The sequence below is a fragment of the Tamandua tetradactyla genome, chromosome 10 (assembly GCF_023851605.1).
Source record: "Tamandua tetradactyla isolate mTamTet1 chromosome 10, mTamTet1.pri, whole genome shotgun sequence".
In the NCBI taxonomy this organism is placed as follows: Eukaryota; Metazoa; Chordata; class Mammalia; order Pilosa; family Myrmecophagidae; genus Tamandua; species Tamandua tetradactyla.
Genome location: NC_135336.1, coordinates 82005121 through 82023900, shown reverse-complemented (window position 1 = coordinate 82023900; position 18780 = coordinate 82005121). Strand labels below are relative to the sequence as shown.

At 37.2% G+C, this 18780-nt stretch overlaps 1 long non-coding RNA gene and 1 pseudogene across 2 annotated transcripts in view; both read right to left on the bottom strand.

Annotated features, from left to right (window-relative positions):
* Positions 1-14445, bottom strand: part of LOC143648013 (uncharacterized) — a 228611-nt gene extending 214166 nt beyond the window's left edge. For both annotated transcript variants that reach the window (XR_013158313.1, XR_013158312.1), the window contains exon 1: positions 14318-14445. This is a non-coding gene — a long non-coding RNA (uncharacterized LOC143648013). The remainder of the gene's footprint in view (positions 1-14317) is intronic.
* LOC143648012 (eukaryotic peptide chain release factor subunit 1 pseudogene) lies at positions 3867-5177 on the bottom strand (annotated as a pseudogene).
* Positions 14446-18780: the final 4335 nt, after the last annotated feature.

Here is an 18780-nt window from a genome sequence, read left to right as displayed (position 1 = left end):
ATGATATAATTGATCTATAACTGCAAGTCATAACTTAACATTAAAGGGGGTGCTAAACTAAAAAATATAAAAATAAAATTACTGAATGATTTTATTGTTTGGTCCCTAGATTATTTAGAATATTCTTTGTGGACTTCAGTTTTTCAAAATTATTCACTTACACATTTTGTTGTTCATTAGTATTTATGTATGATAGATAATTTGAAAATTATCTTTCAGTGAATGTTGAATTGTAGAGGATTGTGTAATAATTTAGGTCAAATGAATATTTAAATACTATAATAACATATGAACAAATAATAAAGTCTATAGACTCAGAGATGGAAAATTTCTTGTTATATGCTAAGTATATTTATTGTATGAATACATACAAACATATTTTTTAGGACTTTCTATACAATCTATTAATGAATTTGTCCATTCATATTCAGTGCTATGTGTTTTATTAAAGTTTAGTATGAAACAAAATTTAATAGAATGAATTAGGAAATAAAGGAGTTTAATAGCTGAATAATCTGACATTCTAGCATGCTATGTTATTGAAGAAGTCAATATACTAGAATGTCAATTTCTTAAATTTTCCTCCTGTCATAGTCCAATGGAAATCCAAGAAATATTTGGTTTTGGAAATTGGCAATCATTTAAAAAATTAATCTGAAAGAATAAGAATATAAAACAAATATAAAAATTTAATGTTCTATCTAACATGCAAATCTCTGTGTAGTCATAATTTTCATATGAGATACTTGGCCTTCTACTTTGCAGTGCTGCTATGACAAATACTGTTCAATAGGTTAGCTTCACAGTAGGAATGGATTGTCTCAGTTTTGAAGGCTTAAGACTATGCGTTCTCTTTGAAGCCCATAGCGTCTTGGTGCTGGCTGGCTGCATTCCCTGGGGTTCCCTGGCTTGCATCCCTGCCTCTCATCACTTGGCAATACCTCCATTCTTTATGTCTGTTCTGGTTACTTCTAACTTCCAACTTCTTCTTGTGTCGTTTTCCCTGACTTCTAGCTTCTGGTTTCTTCTCTTTATAAATTCTCCAGTAAAATAGATTAAGAACAAACCTGACTCAATAGACCACACCTTAACTAATAAGATCTTTAAAAGATCCTATTTACAAATAAATTTACACAAATTAGGATTAAAAACATGCCTGTTGAGGGGCATGCAATTCAATCTCCCACAGAGGGTTGAGTTTTTAACTGTCCATCACCAAGCAGTTTCTTTGCTGTTAGTTTCTAGTAGAATCTTATTCAAGTTGTGATTTATCTATTACAGTTCATTAAAATGTTATTTTACCCTAAAATAATGCAGAATTTTATCAAATGCATCTGTCAATAGGATCAAATTTTTCTCCTTTCCTCTGTGAATGTAGTGAGGTACATTAATATATTTTCTATGGTTAAAATATTCTTTATTCTCACAATAAAATCTACTTGGTTTTATTAAGTGTCATATTTTAAGTAATGAGATACATAAGCTTGTTAATATGTTACTAAGTATTTTTGTATTTTTTTTCCAAATAAAGATTTGTTTATAGGTTTTGTGATTTGTGCTACTCTTATCTCATTTGGTATCACAGGTATGTATACATGTATATATATATATGCATATACATACACACATACATAAAGGCTACTGATTTTTATGATATTTAATAGTTTACCAATAATCCATTTCTCATAATTTTAACAAACATGTCTGTAAAATATTTACAACTAATTCCTGTGGGAGTATAAAAGAACTATACCTGTCTTTTAAATCTGTGTTATGTTTATTGGTTTATTCTGAATTATTCCTGCTTCCTGTTTGCCTTTTCAAAAGTCCTTACTGATACCTATATGAGGGTGGATATATCTGTTTTTTTTCTGTTGTTTTATTTTTTATGTATCTATAATAAATGAAGATGCTTAGACTCCCAAATCTAATGGGGCACATTACAACTGCTGCTGATTGTGTGTTTCAGAGCCCGGAGGGGTCTTGAATTTCCAGAAGGCGTGATGTGAACCACATGTATTCAGATATTATCAGAGTGTATGTAGTTCTGAGGATTTGGAGGTCTAGGAGCTTATCCTTCTCCTCATAAGAAGAGCATTGCTAATCCTCTTTCCGTTATCCTGGCTGAGCTGACTTCTTTCTGTATCTTATAGTTAAGGATACATTTGAAGCCTATTATTTACACTTGTTGACACAGTGGTCGTAGACTGGTAAATTTAAATATCTCTTACACAGAGCTCACCAATGTGAGGAGTGCTACATATACAGAATGGTTTTTTGCATGTCTTATATTGATATCAGTAACTGCCAAAATTAGGATTATATATATATATATAATTATGACAGATATTCTCCAAATGCCTTCTGGAAATGAGAACCTCTATGGTGGAGCACGGAGTACTATAGGCAAGTGGTTTTCACCCCTTAAAAATTTAACTCTATTATGTTTCTTTTTGACACTTTCCTAAAACTTACTGATTAAATTTGATAGTTAATGCGTTGTAAAAACACTCTAAATAGGTTTAGTATTTCTCACAAATCAATATATGAGTCATGTTGTAAAAAACTGGACTGAAATTAAAGCATTCTGTGTGTTTATATTATTTTGATAATTACGCAAATTAAATAAAATGGCTATCTTAAGATATTATAGGCAATAAACTATTTTTTATTCTTAAATATGTTTTAACACTCTTCTTCATATCTGTACATCACAACACCAAGATTTCACAGTGTAGGATCTCTCTGCAGATACTACAGGGAATGCAAAGGCCACATTTTACAGCCCCTGTTATTTGTGTTTGTATATGTATATTCAAAATTAAAAAAGCACATTCAAAATACAAATTTACATCCAAGTTCTCTGGTCTTGTCATATCATAATAGACCCATTTACAATGGCAAAATCCTGATACTGCTGTGAAGAGAGCATGTTTGCTTGCTCTTGGGTTTTCTTCAAACAGCAGAGCCCAAAGCAAAAGCCTGTTTAGGTGAAGCCTCCCATGTCATTAAATACCAAAGAATTCACTTGTTTCACTGGGGGTTGAGATACCAGGTTACATACTGACATAGAACCTTTTAGACCTCAGAATACAGTGAGAAACACAAGCTTTATATTTTTACGTACTCCATTCCAGTGAAACAGGGTTGTTGGAATGATAAAGAACTGAGGCTGAAGTCTCCCAGTTCTTGGGCACAAACGCATCTGTAAAACAGTTGGAAGAAAGAGTGCACTGGCCCAAACCTTCAAGACCTCAGTTGACTTGCAAATGCAATTCATATTCTTTAAACTGACAGAATGGAGAGGGAGTGTGAGGGAGTCAGTATCGCTTCCTATTAGCTCGCCTTTTCAACATTAAATAACAGAGACAAAGAAAGCATCGGTTCATGATTACATGGCATATATTTCTTCTTTTGCAGTCTAAATTGAAATGCCATGTTAATGGTCACTATAAGATGTAGCAATTTTTCCAACCAAAATAAGAAACAGACAAGTATGATCTCACTTCTATCAACTTTTGAAAGTTTGCAGCAGTTAAAGTATATTTGCTTCTATGTATAAATGTTGAAAAACTCATTTTTCTCCTCATAAAATAAGTGCAAGAGCAATTAATTTCACCATCAAGTAAAAGTAAAAACCGGTATTCTTTTTAAAATTAGTCCCAAGCGGCATTTAGGAATGTAGTTGTAGGCTGCTGTGCTGACATCATAACAAACCAAAATGTAGGGTTGGGTCTCAATTATGGATTAAGTTCTTAAAATGTTTCAATTGTAAAACAGGGATTCTTTTGGGTTCCACCACAGGTATGCTCCTTGGGTTGGATGCTGGAGGGTGGGGAACAGTTTACCAGACCCCTGTTGACTACCTAATAGTCATCAATGTCAAAATATCGATTGTTTCCTCCTTAGCATTCTATTCCTTGGAAACCTATTCAGTACTGCAAGATACTGCCAATTCCACTAAATCTTTTCACAAACGGGGGTCCTTCTTGTAACTTATCTGTGACAATTTCTAATGTATCTCTGAATTTTCTATAGTTGTTAACAAACCATTTCAGCCGGGGCATGCTCTCAATCAGACCATGTTCCTGTCCTGTCTCTTTGTTTGTGAAATGAGATTTATCCTCCTCTTGTCCTGGAGAAAATAGATAATTTTCTCCTCTCTGTGCCTTGGCAGTAAAGAACATATCTCATTATATCCAGATTTTCATAGACTATTAGAATCTCTACAGCTCTCATTTTCAAAGTCTTTAGTGTATTTTCACCTTCAAAATAGCACTTGCCTGTGTCCAGGCCGATTTCATCAAAATATCATCCTATTAATTTCTTCTCTTGAATAAACTTCGCATTGGAGAGAACTTGAGCCGATAATTCCACAGCTTGCTTGAAACCATTTTCACCACCACAAAAGAGTTCAACTAATTTTAAAACTTTTTCTTGAAAGCTCTGATCAAGCATATCAGATTGACTTAGTCCAGCTTTAAAGTCAGCTGATCCAGCTAAAATGAGACCAGCCACATTTCACTTTGTCTCCAGAAATAAACAGCTGCACAGCATCTCAGCTACTTTTGGAACATAGTTATGCCATTTTTCAATTTTTAAATGGGAAAAAATGCAAGGCAGGCTGACCTTCTCTACTATTTTTCTTTGGGAGATCTGCAGTGAATTTGTGCAGGATTTCTCTTATGCTTCCTTGGAGTGTGCCAAAAAGTGCACCACCACCATCTATTACTGTAAAACCAAAACTGCTGTCATCTGAAAGTAGCACTGTCAGAGTCTCCATATGGAGTCTGTTGTCACACAAATACAGTGCTGTATTAATTGGTTTAAAAGGCTCAAAGTCAATGTTGACTTTCTTTTCCTTTCCTTCTTCCATTACAAATCTCCCACAGTAAACAACCGGACAATTTGGAGGTCTTTTGCTATAGAGTTTGAATCTTTATTGTACAGATGTAATGGCTCCCAGGACTAAAAGGCGGTTTAGTAGTAACAATTTTAGATGCAGTTCCAAATTTACCTGCTAGCATTTTTGCTCTGTGTAAAATCTGGTTTTTGGGAGGAATGAAAAATGAAATCATACTTGTGCCATTGCCATGGGCCACCTCCAGGCTATTCATGAGCTTCTTGATCTTCCAGATTTCCACGTCCCTGTCCACAACACTGGGCTCATTCACCATTTTCTCATCTCTTCCTCCCTAGTGGCCCAGGCTCCCCAGTGGCAGTGGCTATATAGTTAATAACTATTAATAATTAATATTGAATTCAAATCTTCTGATTTTTTTAAACCAAGATTTATTTAGTAACTTAGTTTACCTATCTTGATTTTCTAGAGCAGGATTTTCAACAAAGGTAATATTGAGCTCAAAGGGTAAACACTGGTTCTTGGGAGGTGAAAAAAAAATATTTCATTGGTTTTGTTCCTCCAAAATTCAACCCTATCCAACAAAATCTTTTTCTTTAGTATTTATTTCTCTCATTAATTTCTCATTAATGTCTTATCAATTTTTCTTTAGTGAGTGGTAGTGAAAAAAAAAACTGAGAAACACCATAGAGCTGACAAACCTTTATGAAATGGAAGAATTCTGGATTATAACATTGTCATTTCTGACGTTTGCTATTCCTGAAGGCACATCAGGCAAAAACTTGCCTTCACAGGGGTGACACTCAAGAACACCTGTTGGGATGGCTGAGTTTGTGATACTCATCTCAATCTGATCTTGAACTGTGGGATATATCTTTCAGAATTTATTTTCATTTTGAGGAAAATATTCCTGTGACTTTCTGTTTAAATTAAAAGACTGTGGACACAGATATTTGCAATACAGAAGTACATTTCTTTATTAATATTATTCTATGGAACTGCAAAGGAAGGATCATTATAATGTTAAAGGTGGAAATAAACCCTTAATGTCTGAGTGTTATAAATTATTTTATCCCAAACATGGAAAAATAATTAACATTCTTAAAAATAGAATTTTAGGTATCTTATATTAGTACCTAAAGTCAAGGATTATGCCTTGCTGAAATGTACTTTTACATTGGATATAAATAATATGCAAATGATTTGTTATGGAGCATTGTCTTAGATTCATAGGGAAACCATGACAAATTATCACAAACTTTTGGGTTTTGAAACAACAGAAAATTATTTTCTTAGCATTCTGGGTGCTAGACTGAAATCAAGGTGTCAGCAGAGCCGTATTCTTCCAAAGTCTCTACAGAAAAAAATTTTCTTGCCTCTTTCTAGCTTCTGGTAATACTTGGACAATCCTTGACATTCCTTGGCTTAAAGCGGCATCACTGATTTCTACCTCTGTGTCTACCTCTGGCTCTGTGTTCATGCATCCTCTTCTCTTTTTATAAAGACACCAGTCACTGAATTCAGATCAAGACTAATTAAACTCATCATTGCAATGTCTTCTATCCTTCAGTGTTTTATTTTTATTTTATACTTTTATTATTTGTATAAGTATCCAAAAATGCTAAGCAAAAATGTGCTTTAAATCTTGAAATTATGGTTTCTTTCATGTAAGTACTCTATTTTCCCTTAAAAACATCATACAGAGTATCATGTTTAGAATCATCCTCAGATTTAATATCATTTTGCTTTGCTTTTATTTTCCTTAAGCACAAAAAGGGAGGGGGAAATTGTAAATGACATTTTCCCCAGAATATTCCAATTTCTCCACATCATTGCCAACATTTATTTTCCCTTTCCAAAAATTATAGTCATTCCTATAGGATTGTGGTGGTATCGCAATATGTTTTTGATTTGCATTTCCCTAATGACTAATGATATTGAGCATTTTTTCATATGCTTATACCTTCTTTGGAGAAATGTCTATTCAAGTTCATGGCTAATTTTTAATTGGGTTGTTTGTCTTTATGTTTTTGAGTTATATGAATCTCTTGTATATTCCAGATACTAGGCCTTTGTTAGATATATGGTTTGCAAATATTTTGTCCCATTCTGAAGTTCTTTCTACTTCTAGAGGTGCCCTTTTGGTGCACAAATTTTTTTTAATTTGGACAAAGTTCAATTTATCTATGTTAACTTTTCTTAATTCCTTTTTATATGAGCTGTCTGTCCCCTATGATAACTTCTACTAATGTTGCATTAATATATTTACTGATTACTGATAATTGGTACAAGGGTAGACACTTAATCTGTGTAAATGTGTGCCTACTATGGTACTCTTGATATGAGTTTGAATATATCAGGCATTCTTAATAGTAGTGTCAGATTTTGAAATATAAAATTATGATCTGTTGTTAACTATGTTTCCTTCCACATGGAGAAAGTCTACAGTTAGAGAGACTTAAACTAATATAAAAGCAAAATAAGACACAGGTGGCTTAGAAATTTATTTCTGATTATTCAGGCCTTGAACAATAGTGACCCTTGAAGCTGACCTCTTTCCTCAGCTTTCTTTCTGTAAAATTCTTTGATAATAAGTTAAATTCCTTAGGATATTCTCACTCTCCCTTTCTTTTAAGTTAAGTCAATTTGAGATTTCTTTTCTTGCATGCAAATGAATCTGACTAATACATGGCTAATTTGAGCTACATAGAGTATTAAAATGGAAAATGATGCTTAATCAACTTAATTACCACTGCATTGATTTTATTTATCCTGTAAGTTAAATAATTAGACTCATTTCCTTGTCTCCTCAATAACCATAACTCCCTCATCACTCTGAATTTCACTTGTTCTACCATCATTTTTTTTTTAAATACATGTACTTCTTCTGAACTGTCTCCAAAGTTATATTTTAACTCTAGTAATTACCAATTCCAAATACTCATAGATTCTCCTTTCTTGCCTTTAATTATTTACTCAGAAATTGTCTGTATTTTCAAATTTGTACATTGGCTTCATCAATGTTAATTTAATTTCAATAAATGACAACTTACTTAAACTGGCTCAAGAAAGTTGGGCTTATATATATATATATATATATATATATATATATGTATGTATTTATAAAATAATAAAATTAATTTATACATCAATAAATACAAAACAAAACAAAACAAAACAGATGTTGTTAGTGTCCAATGCCAGGGAATACAGAGCTATATAGCATCAATGAATGGAAAATCAGAAGCAGAAATTATTCTTTCTTTTCACACAGAGCCAATATTCTCTTCCATCTATGCATCTTCTTCAATGCCATACTTCTCTCTGTATAATAGTGAATCCTGATAACTTGAAGAAACTTTGAAAATTAAAATTCTTCTTAGTACTCTACAACTGCAAACTCCAAAACTCAGAAGTTTAACCAATCTCCAAGATTATGTAGGCCAGAAATCTTGGCATAGTTTGATGGGTTCTTCTGCCTCTGGGCCTTTTACAAGCTGCAATCAATGTGTGGGTCAGAAATGGAGTTGCATCTGAAGGTTCAGCTGGAGAAGGAGCTGCTTCTAAACACTTTCATGTGTCTGTTTGCAAGATTTAATGACTCAAGAAGTGTTGGACCAAGGATGGAAGTTTATTGGTGGCTGCTGGACAGAAGTCATCTTCAGTTCATTGTAATCTTGAGGCAGTTAGGTAGGGAAGTGACCTTAAGACTCATAGCAAGAAGTTTCTTTTGGTGCACATACACCTAGTACTCACTCAGATTGGCACATAAACAGAACCAGTGAAAAGTGCAGTTCATCAATCCCTTATTAGCAAAACCAGAATGGAACGTGCCCTTCCAAATCCTTATTATGCAGCACTCTCAAACTCAGAGTGCTTCTCTTCATTTAGAGAATGTCCACATGCACCCACTTCAAGTGTGTGCTTTCACTATGCACTAAGCTTTTCGGCTCTACACACTGACTAGTCCTTGAATTCTTTCCTGTGATTGAGTCAAGAACTTTCACAGTGTCAGCCTCTGGTTGAGATCTTGACTTCTCTGAGAACTCTCAGATCTCTCTGGCATCAATATTAGTCTCTTGAAGATAACATTTCTCTTCAATAAAATCAGAAAAAGAGAGTCATTTACAAAAAGAAGAAAGAAAACTGTTGACTAGAAGAAAGTCACTATGTCCAGTCTGTAACAACCTGTTGTTAATTATACAATGGCATATATGCCGAGAAGCAGAAATCATTAGGGCCATCTTAAAAAGGTAATTCCAGGGTATCATTATAGCTCCTTTAAACAACTTAAGTCTACCATTACTTAATCATTCATTCATTCAAAATATGTTTACTGAGTCATACATGAAATAGTGGGGAAAGCTTTGGGGAATTGCATTAGTTAGAGTTCTCTAAAGAAATCAATAGGAGATATCTGTAGATAGGAGATATATAATGGTGTCTCACACAACAGTGGAAATGGAAGAGTTCAAAATCTATAAGGAATGCTGTGAAGCTGGCAGCTCCAATGAAAGGTCTGGACAAATTCTACAGGAGAGACTCACTGGCTGAAAAGGCAATGAAAAATTTATCTTCTTCCTTAAAAATCTTCAGTGATTGGACTATCTTTTGTGAGAAACATGCCTTAGCTGAGCACAAATAATTTGTGACAGATGCAATCAAATGATTGATGATTTAATACACAGCCTTCTGACTTATCAACCAGCCACAAAATATCCTTGTGGCAATGGTTAGGCCATAATCACTGGGCCAAGTTGAAATCAGAACCTGACCATCACAGTCCACCACTTGTCAACTTGGTAGCTATACATATCACACTGAAACATGCTTAATTTCCAAATACAGCACAATAAGACACATATGTTTCACTTAACAATACTCAATTGTCCTGTGGACTACCAGAAACACACTACATCTCTCCAGAATAGGGTACAAGTTTTTAGGTAACTTTCACTCTTAAACATCATATCCTATGACTTAAATGCTATAACATGAACAATAAAACTTATGTCCTATGATAAAAGGAAAACAAGATATTTGCTTCTGTACAAATGCAAACATATTCATAACAAAAGAGGGAGGAAATATTCACATAATCACAGTCCTCATTTCTGTAACTGGTCATGTGGTCATAGTTCATAGTTACCACTATCTTCTTCTACTACCCATTCCATGTTCCCTTTACCTTCGGCAAGTAATTCAACTGGCCATGGTTCTTTGCCAGGTGGGGTGACCCAAACCTTCATTCCTGAAGTTTCTGGACCATTGGTAGTCCAGCCTGTATTGGGTTATTGCAACTTTCCATTGACTTTAATCATAGCAGCATATGTACTAAGAGATGCCCTAGGGAATCTCCTGTATTCCAGGAAAACTCTTCTTTACTTCCACTGTGTAGTAGCAGTCTTATTTCTGCTCGATAATCAGGATTAATCACCCCAAATATAAAGTAATCCCTTTTCATGTCTGATCATTCAGTGGCATGTAAGGTCCAAAGTGCAAAGTAGTCAGGTGGCAGTCTTAACTTCCAGTTCAATGGAACCATTGTTGTGTCTCCTGGGGGGAACACTCCTCCTTTTGGAATAAGTTCTGTAGGCTAGCAGAGCTTAAAATTTAAGGGGTAGGGAGTAAAATTTCCTAGTAGATCATATGGGAGGTAGTGAGTGGTGCCACTTTCATTTATACCTCTTGATTCCTGGACTGTGTATCCTGGCAAAAGAAGAAAGAGTAGGATATAGGGAACACTGATTCAGAGCATACACAGTATCCTGAAGAACACTGCCTCAGACCTGCAGGTATTGCCACCTAGTTGGCACTGTAATTGGGTCTTCAGAAAGCTAATACACTGTTCTATCAGCAGAGCTGCCTCTGGGTGATGGTAAGACCAGAGAATTCCATGAGCATGTGTCCATTCCAGCACTTGATTTGCTGTGAAGTATATTTCTTAATCAGAAGCAATGCTGTGTGGAATATCATGATGGTAGATAAGACATTCTGTAAGTCCATGGATGATAGTTTTTGTGGATGCATTGTATGCAGGTAAAGCAAACCCATATCTATAGTATGTGTTTATTCAAGTAGAATAAATTGCTACCTTTTCTATGATAGAAGTACTCCAATGTAATCAACCTGCCACAAGGTAGCAGGCTGAGAAACTTCGGGAATGGAGCCATACCTGGACCCAAGTGTGGGTCTTTGCTGCTGGAAGATAGGACATTAAGCAGGGGTCTTGTCCAGGTGAGTCTTGATGAGTAGAAGTCCATGTTGCTAGTACCATACATAACCTCTTTTACTGTAACCATGCCTACTTTGTTCATGAGCCCATTGGGTCAATAACAGGAGAGGCTGAGAAAAGAGGATAACTTGGGTCTGCAGGACAGGTCATTTTATTTAGTTAATCATTGAAATCTTCTGCTGAAGTCACTTTCTGGTGATGATTCACATGGGACACAAATATCTTCATGTCTTTTGCTCACTCAGAAAGATCTGCGCACATACCTCTTCCCCAGACCTCTTTGTTACAAATTTTCCAACAATGCTCCTTCCAAGTCCCCAACCAACCAGCCAAATTGTTAGCAACAGCCCATGAGTCAGTATACAAATGCACCTCTGGCCAGTTCTCCAACCAAGCAAAATGAACAATGAGTTGCACTGCTCAAAGATCTGTCCACTGGATTTCCCCTTACCACTGTCCTTTAAGGATATCCCAGAAAAGGGTTGTAGTGCTACAGTGTGCACTTTCCAGGGGTCGCTGGATATTGTGCAGAACCTGTAAACCAGGCCAAAGTTTTCTCTTCCTTAGTTAACTGACTGTAAGGAATTCTCCAAGAAGCTAAAGCTTTGGTCCAGGAAAGAGAAAGCAATGTGGCAAGAGTGGGAGACATGGGGTATTTGGGCCTCAACCTCATGTAACTTACTTTGGCCTTCAGGAACTACTTGTGCCCTACCTCTTTCATAAATTTTCCATTTTATGATGGAGTGCTGCTGTGTACACTCAACTTTATAGGTTGGACACTCAACTCATGATACATGACTCAGGTCTTATGGCAACTTGGTGCTCCATGGTTAAGCATTCAGTCTTTACTAAGGTTCGGTAGTAGGCTAAAAACTGTTTCTCAAAAAAAAAGAGTAGTTATCTTCAGTGGATGGTAAGGTTTTGCTCCAAAATCCTAAACATCTATGCTATGATTCTACTATAGTGGCTTACCAAAGGCTACAGAGATCATCCCTCTTTGCCAGTAACACTTCCAGCACCACTGGATCTGCTATAATATATGGCCCAAGTGGCAGAGCAGCTTGCACACAGCCTGGACATTCACAGAGCATTCTCTTATTCCAGTCTTCATTACAATCTATCAGCTGTTACGGTCACTTGGTAAATAGATCAGAGTAGCACACTCAAATGAGGAATATGTTGACTCCAAGATCCAAAGAGACCAACTAGGTATTGTGCCTCTTTGGAGGGTTTAAGAGGCATCAGATGCAGCAGCTTATCCTTCACTTTAGAAGGAATATCTTGACATGCCCCACACCATGGGACACCTAGAATTTACACTGAGGTGGAGGATCCCTGTATTTTTGTTGGGCTTATCACCTATCCCTTGACATTCAAATGCCTTATCAATAAACTGCAGTACTTGCTAATTCTTGTTCACTAGGCCCAATTTACATATTATCAATATAATGGACAAGTGTGATGTGTTGTGAGAGGGAGAAATGATTAACCTCCCTGTAGGCAAGATTGTGACATAGGGATGAAGAATTTATAAACTCTGAAGCAGGACAGTGAAGGTATATTTCTGGCATTGCCAGCTAAATGCAAACTGTTTCTGGTGATCCTTACTGATAGCTAATGAGTAAAAAGCATTTGCCAGATCAATGGCTGCGTACCATTTACCAGGTGATGTGTTGATTTCTTCAAGCAATGATACCACATCTGGAACAGTAGCTGCAATTGGAGTCACCACCTGGCTAAGTTTATAATAATACACTATCATCTTCCAAGACTTATCTGATTTCTGCACATGGTAAATAGGAGAGTTGAATGTGGATGTGGTGAGAATCACCACCATTGTGTCCTTCAATCTTTAAGAGTGGCACTAATTCTGCAACCCTCCCGCGAATCAGGTATTGCTTCAGATTCATTATTTTCTAGGAAGGGGCAGTTCTAGTGGTTTGCCCTTTGTCTTTCCTACAATAATAATCTCCACTCCATGAATCAGAGAACCAATGTAGGTATTCTGCCCGTTGCTGAATGTATCATTTCCTATTATGCATACTGTAACTGGAAAAATGGCCATAGAATGGGTTTAGGGACCAACTGGACCCTATGTGAGATGGACCTGATGTAAAACTCCATCAATCACCTAATCCCCATAAGTCCCTATTCTGACCGGGGCACTAGAGTGATATTTTGTTTTTCCTGGATTTAGTGTCACTTCTGAGCCAGTGACTAATAATTCTTGAAGTATCTGATTATTTCCTTTTCCATAATGCACAGTCACCACGTTAAAAGACCATAGGTCTCCTTTGGGAAGGTTAGGAGGAAGGTTATCTATGTAAATTTGGGGCATTGTAACAGGGTTATTCCCCAAGGGTAAGGGGCCCTCCCCTTCACCAAGGGGCTCTAGCCTGTAAACTGTCTAGAGTCTGGAAACTGATTAAGGGGCCATGACTCTCTGTTTTTGTAGTGCAAGTTAGACTTCTGTCCACTTGACCTAGAATTATTCTGCTTATAGATTTCAAACAAGAATTTAGTAGATTGCTCATCTATTTTATTTCTACATATCCCATTATGTACTATAAAACACCACAAGTCTTTGTGAGTAAGATTATTTTGACTGTTGCTTAAGTGTGCTGTCCATTATGCTGGCCATGTCCACCTTATCTATGGTTTATGGATTAACTGTTGTCACATGCTTCAGCCAACTTGGAATCCCATCATCCCCATTCTGTTTAAGGATTCCAGCTCAGTGTCAGAAGTTCCTATAGTAATATCTGACCTAAAGAGAAAGGCAATTGCCGAGCTCTTCAGGGATGAGGGAGCTAATCTCACAAATTTATTTAAGGTTGTTGTGAAAGATGTGTCCTCTGGACATTCCTGGGGTATATGAACAGTTCTTCCATGATAAATCCACTCTAACATTCCAGTCTCTCTAAACCTCTCTATTCCATCATCTACATTATACCAGGAAAGTTTTGACGTTTCAACCTCAGATAATGTCAGCCACATTTATATCCATGTTTCTGTCAACCATCCAGACAACCATATCTGCTTAATGGGTCCATGTCAATAAATTCAGCTTGATCCAACTTTATATTTCTTCCACCATTATCCCATACCCTTAATATCAATTCCCACACACATTCTCCTGATTTCTGCCTATATATAACATTGTAAAACTCATGCAGTTCTTTTGGAGTATAGGGTACCTCCTCATGGGTCATACTTCATACCTCATCTCTCAGGGCATGCTGCAACTTTAATTACAGCTCTTGAAATGAAGATGAGTGGTGGAGGTGGCTCTTGAGAAGAAATAGAAGTGCTTTTTAAGCCAGTTACCTCAGGACATTATGTAGCTGTTTCATCTGGTGAAAAAAAGTTTAGTTGATACAGACAGACGAATGAGGGGTGTTCCCCAAGGGAAGATGGCTACAGGTTTATTAGGTATTGAAAAGTTAATACCTTTTGGTGAAGGTTAGGTTGCAGACTGCTCTTGGCAGATTGGAGGCCTGAAAGCTATTTTCTGAAGGTGGACTTGAGGTTTGGAAACTCTTTCCTGAGGGCAGTTCATTACAAGTTTATCTAGTAAAAGCTTAGCAGATTCCAGGTATTCCATCTGACCACTGCATTGATTATGAAGTCATATATCCCCATCCCACATTTCAGAATCCCATTCTTTTCCAATCAAAGCCCTTACTTCAATAGCAGACACCCTACAAGTTTGATATTTTAGTTTACATTGTAAATCTGCTACTCACACAATGAAGCTCTGTGTCTGGTTTTCAGAGATCTAAAGTCTTTGACTACAAGAAATAAGATTTTCTTTCAAGGCACATACATGGAAAGTTTTACATCATTCATACAGTGCTTCAGTTGAAAATTTGAAGCTTTCAGCTCATCCCTTTCCCTCATCACTGTATCTAGCATATTTAAAAACAGTTAGTCAACATCATTATACCTCTTAATTAAATAAAATTCCATAAAGGTGTCAAAAGCACTGTCACCCAAAGTCTTGCTTTGGCATAATCTAATGGTGATATTTTGCATAGCTCTCTCACCATCTTGTCCCATAGACTGGCAATTGCCATCTTGATTATTCAAAATAGAGTTTTCAGTACCTTTGAGTCTAATCAGAGTAGAAAACCAATTGTAAAAACCCATTTTAAGATTCTATTTCTCAAGAACCACTCCTGGTACCAAGCTGCATTACACAGGGTTCTCTAGAGAAGCAGAACCAGCAGGAAACCTTTCTCAATATGAGATTTGTAAAGTCTCATGAAAGTGGGGGAATTGAAGAGTGCAAAATCCATAGTCAGGCTGTGAAGCTTGCAGCTCCAGTAAAAGATGTCCCCACTGGAAAGGCTTGCAGGTTGAAGACCTTAACAGTGCTTCTTCCTTAACATCTTTAACTGGGTGGATTATCTCACTTGTAAGAGACATGCTTTAGTTGATCACAGATGTAATCAGCCACAATTGCAACCAACTGACCAATGATTTAATACACCAGCCTTCAGGTTTATCAACCAGCCACAAAATATCCTTGCAACCATGGTCAGGCCAGTGCTTGCCTGACCAGACAACTGGACATAATCACTTGGCCAAGTTGACACCAGAACATAACCATCACAAGAATCAAGAATGGATTTTATGGATTGTGAGAAGATGGTGGTATAAGAACTTCCAAGAATCAGTCCCTCCATCAGAACAACTATTCAACAGGTAAGAACTGTCTATATCAACTCTTTTGAAACTATTGAGTCCAATAGAACACTATATTACAGTCAGGGAAGAGCATAAAGAGAGGCTAATAAATGACAATAAAATACTAGTAAATTGCTCTCTGACTAATGGTTACTACCACCCATTCCCCATGATCATTTCCAGCAGCGTTGGGTTCCATCCTCTGGCATAGCTAGCTGGTTCCAGAAAGGGACAGAGAAATTAACTTCTCCTAAAATAAGAGGGGAGAAGTGTATTCTGATTGCTTATCACTGCCTTTGATTAGCTACTTCAGATCTCTGGGAGCCTATCTTAAGAACAGCCATTGTTCTATCTTTGCATAGGCAAAGCTATCAGAGGAGACTTAATGATGATACACTTTCTCAGAGTTGTGGAGAGAATTGAAAGGCTAAATTTGCTGGTCAGGTGTTGAGTCAAGATAATGCAGCTTTAGGGAGCCATGAAACAAGCTCCTGGCAACATTTCTAGCCTATCCTTCAGCCCCTCCGTAGAGCAGTTTGCATCCAACCTGACCTTGTTCCAGCTGGGAAAGACCAACTTGTAAAATTCCTCTCTACTGTGCTTCCATTACAAAAATATTCTATGACAAGATAGCCTGAGACAATGAAAGCAGTGTAGGAAACAATGGAGGTGGATGGCCTGGTTCAAAAGCTTACCTGCTTAAATTTGCCTGTGGAGCACCCTAGAGAAAGAGAAGCTCTGTTTCCTGGGAAGTAGGGAGAAGCATTCAAATTCGTGTATGCAGGGAATCTACTAAGGCCTCTAGAAAGTAGAAGCACAGGTCAAGACACAGGCCCATAAAATACATGGAAGATGCAACTTTGAATTTGCTTAGGCTGATCTTTCTGACAGGAGAGCTGACTCTGATAGAAAACACTAGCCATTGCAAAATCAATTTACAAAAACAATGCAAAGCATTTTTTTTCTTTTGCTTCAGTTTGCTATGTTTTATTGGCTCCTGATACTCAAGAAAATCTCTATCATATCACCAGCCAGTTATAAACTCAAGAAACAGACATCCATGGATTTAATTTATTTAAATATTTATTTATTTAAAATATCCCAGAGTTGATATTTTAAAATATAAAAAGTGCAAAAAAAGACTAGAAGACAAAAAAGAAAGAAACAGGATATAAGTCCAGTCTAAGGGAGCAGGGCAAAAATCCAGACAATACCAATTAAGAATTACTGGCTGTGAACATACCAGACTGTCAGGACTCAGAAAAAGAACTTCACATAGAAAAGGGATTGGGGCTACTCAACTTTTCTTGCAGAGGCAGATGTGGCTGCATGATCCCCAAACATGCTGGTGCCATGCCCACCTGAAGGCACTGCATCCACGTGAAGGCAACATACCCATCAGAGGGTACTGCATCCATCAGAAGAAACAGACATGCAGTCAAGGACTACTTCTGCCTGATAACCCTCACCCCTCAGCACATTTTTCTGTTAAAACCACAAGCTCTCAGAAAAAGAACTGGAGTCACTTTCTTTCCTTTCACTGGTGGCTCCCATCTGCTCTCCCTCTGCTTTCTCCCCTCAATAAATCTGTTAAACTTTGACTCTGTCCCATGTGGCATCCTTAATGACTCTGTGCCTAACATCTGGTGCCAAAACCTGGGAGTGGAGGTCAGACTGAGACTTAGCTTTCTGGCCCCTCAGGGTGACAGGACTGCCTTCCAGTTGACCCCATTCAGAGATTAGACAGAAGTTTGAGGTTTCAGCCCCTAAGGGCTATGGGAAAAGCCTTCTAGTCAACTCCAGTCTCTGAAATGTGTAGTCTTTCAGGTTTCCATGTGATTGAGGACTTGAGTCCATTAGCTCTGGCCATCTTAATGCTAAACTGGTTTACCCCAATTGGACTCAAATATCTACAACTGATTTGGCCCTAGGTAAGTCACATCTTCAGTCCAGATCCTCCCCTCAAGAGTTTTGTTCAGTCTCCCAGGGACACCACAGCCCATCCCAGCATGACACCTAGGCCCACTTTAATGCAGTGCCCCAGCCACTATTGCCTAAAAAAATCTGAGTGCTCAGTTAAAACTCTCCAATGCTCTGGGAGCATTTTGCCCCAATGCAGCACCTCCACCCTTTCTATTGCTAAACATCATGCTCCTGTTCAAGTTTCTCTCAAAAACCTCAGAGAATTGCCAAACAAACCTCAATATCTTCTCACCCCACAAGCTCTCATGGGCCTAAAACCCATCGTTGAGGGGCTATTGACCTTTGGACTCCTCAGAGAAGCAGCTTCCTCAGCCAATATTCCTATCTTAGCATTAAAGAAATGAAATGGCACTTACTGGCTAGTCCAAGATCTTAGGGCAATAGACCAATCCACCATATGGTGGATTACTCCTATGGTTCCTAACCCATATTCTATACTCTCCAAATTCCCCCAAATACTACACATTATATGGTTTTAGACCTTAAGGATGTTTTCTTACTATTCCACTTCATCCTAACTCTCAAGATTTATTTACCTTTACCTGGACAGACCGCATTACTAGAACTTCTAAGCAATTAACATGGACAGTTTTACCACAAGGCTTTAGAACAGCCCTCATTTATTTGGGCAAGCATTAACTTCTGAATTACAAATGTTAAGCTTGCATCCTTGTAAACTGCTTCAACAGGTAGATGATCTTCTACTTTGCAGACCCTCTGAGGCCTTATCACAAGAGCACATGGTCACTCTCCTCAACTATTTATAGCTAAAGGGATTTAGAGTCTCCAAAGATACATGGCAGTTTTCTAAACCTTAAGTCATTTAGTTAGTACTCTTCTTTGCCCCTACTGAGTCAGACAATATCACCCAACATAAAGAAATAGTTGTAAATGTTCCTCTCCCCCAGATCTAATAATAACTTCTTTCCTTCCTTGGTTTAGCTATTTTTTTTTCCAGACCTAGATCCCTAATTTTGGGCTTATAGCTAAAAACTTATACAAAACCACTGTG